The 2,703-nt window shown below is 44.5% G+C and overlaps 1 pseudogene across 1 annotated transcript; it reads right to left on the minus strand.

Moving 5' to 3' along the window:
* LOC310791446 (E3 ubiquitin-protein ligase TRIM39-like) lies at window positions 1–1,645 on the minus strand (annotated as a pseudogene). The gene has a single exon. The product of its transcript is annotated as an E3 ubiquitin-protein ligase TRIM39-like (transcript).
* Window positions 1,646–2,703: the final 1,058 nt, after the last annotated feature.

The following is a 2,703-nucleotide window of genomic DNA, read 5'->3' on the forward strand; positions in this document are numbered from 1 at the left end:
CTAATCTGTGTGATTGACAGGAGAGATGATCAGAGGGGCGGAGTTTTTACCACCATCATTAGGCTCAGGACAGAAGTACGGGTAGAGTTTCTCAGTAAAGCTGTAGCCAGTAAAGGAGTAGATAAGAGCTGCAGCATCTACATCATAAAAGGAGACCAGACCCTCCTCATAATCCACAAACACCCCCACCTTCTGAGGCTTCATCTTCAGAGAGAGGAGGACAGGAGGGGCAGCAGCAGCGTTGTACTCATTTCCATTCCTCAACGCTATAATCCAGAAGCCATCCTCTGGGCTCAGTGAGATGTTTCCCTTCCTGTTGATCGACCCTTTGACCACTCCTACATCCCACTTAGGCTTCCCTTTAACCTGAACCTCGTAGTAAAACTTCCCTGAAGAGAAGCTCTGCTTTGCTAAGACACAGGGACAAGGAGAAAATCTCTCTGGGTTGTCTGGGAGATTCTTCCTTACATCACTATCATGTACTTGTTTCCCATCATAAGACAGGATGAGATCAGGATGTGCTGTATCAGGATCCAGAGTCACATCCACTGCATAGTGCTGGACCCTCTTCAGCTCAGCCTCAGCAAGCAGCTTCTCCATCTGTTTCCTGAGAGTCTCGTCCAGCTGAGCCACAGCTCTCATCACAGTCCCCTCATATGATGAGCGATGGACACTGACCTCTGTCCAGGCCTTGGTGTGTGGAGGAGTGTTCAGGGATGGGAAGCTTTGGAGGAGGTGAAGGTGGTCTTCAGTGTGTGAGAGCTGCTCTACCTCAGCGCTTCTCTCCATCAGCTCAGAGATCTCCTGTTCCAGCTCTTCAATGAAGCGTTCAGCCTGTTTCTCTGTTGTTTTCTGCTTCTCTTCAATCGTCTCAATGAGCTCAGCCTGGCCTCTCTCCACAGACTGCCTCAGAGCAGTGAAGACCTGCACACCGTCTGCTATCTCTCTGTCTGCATCTTCCTTGCTGAGCTCCACCGTGTGTTTGATCTCCTGAATCTTCAGTCGTCTCTCCTGGATCTTCTGCTGAATTCCAGCCTCTGTCTTCCCCAGCTCAGCCTTCTTTCCTTTATATTCTTCTTTCAGAGGAACAATGTCATGTAACTTGTGGCCTACAGCAGTGCAGTGCAGACACACACACATCTGGTCCGTCTTGCAGAACAGCTCCAGTGGTTTATCATGCTCTTTACACATCCTGTCTTCCAGGTTCTCCACAGGATTGATCAGCGTGTGTTTTTTCAGGCTGGTGTTTTTCTGATGAGGCTCCAGGTGAGTCTCACAGTAGGAGGCCAGACACACCAGGCAGGACTTCAGGGCCTTCAGTTTGGTCCCAGTGCAGACGTCACACGGGGACTTCTTGGCCCATATTTGGTCTCAAGTCTTCGATGCTGCTGGCTTTCATCTGAGTTGACTTTCTGAACTGATCAGCCATGTCAGATATGAAAGTATTGACCCGCAGCAGAGGTCTTATGTTGAAAAGCTCTTTGCACATGGGACACTTGCATAGGACATTAACATCCCAGTACTGAGTGATACAGTTCTTGCAGAAGTTGTGTCCACATGGTGTGGAGACTGGATCAGTGAACACATCCAGACAGATGGAGCACAGAAACTGATCTTCAGATTGGAGATTGCTGGCAGCTGACATATCTAGACACTGAGACCAAAAGTGAAAGTGTTAAATAACAATACTGCAGGAAAAAAGCAGAAATGTGGCACAAGGAAGCACAGCAGGCCAAATGTGAATAAAGAAAAGAGAAAAAAGGAGCTTCTTGGATACTTAGAGACAGATTTTAATTTATGAAGTAAAGTACATGTCTACTGCAATAGTTAAACAAACAATGTACATCTTCAATAGACAGGGGCACAAAACGCAACGCGTTTCAACCTCTCTGGTCTTCGTCAGGCTGTATGGCTGAAAATGGACTGCTGCACCTGTATAAAAGGCATACGTGGCAATAGGTGAGCTGACGTGGCACACGGAAGCAGAGTGTGACGTAAAGTAAACCCTGTCTATAAGTATCCTTTTTTCTCTTTTCCAAATAACAATACTGCAACACATAATTATTTTGAGAAAACATCAAAGTTATTGATCGGAATATCATCAAAAGTCATTTTGAGTCATTTTTTAGTATTGGTGCAAAATGAACAGGGAAATCTGAATACATCTCAATTATGTGTCACTGCTCTCTGTTTGAACAGTAAATATGATCTGCTGTACTCACCTGTGTATGTCTAAGACTGCTGTATTGTTGAGGAAGGCCTGATGATCTTTAGTTTATTATTCTTTCCAGAGAAAGACAGAGACTTGTCGACTGCAGCAGTGCTGTCGCTCTGAGTTAGCCTACTTTCAGGTTGACTTCAGTAATGTCACCTTTAAACACACCTGCCTCTGCCGTGTTGCTCCGCCTCTTCCTGCAGTTAAATATTAATCTCATAGCAGTTAATGTTTTGTACCTTTGGACTCACTGTCCAAATGCTGCAATGCTTGTCTATTCGTTTCTTTATATATATACACACTGTATATATATACACTGTATATATACTGTATATCTGTGATCTTACATCTGAACTTATATCTGTTCTAGCTGTCCTATTATTTGCCTTTACCCACTTAGTCATTATATCCACATTACTGATGATTATTTATCAAAAATCTTATTTTGCAAATATTTTGTCGCAATATCGATACCGGGGCATTTGGTC

This window comes from Poromitra crassiceps (genome assembly GCF_964638095.1).
Source record: "Poromitra crassiceps genome assembly, chromosome: 16".
Lineage (NCBI taxonomy): Eukaryota > Metazoa > Chordata > Actinopteri > Beryciformes > Melamphaidae > Poromitra > Poromitra crassiceps.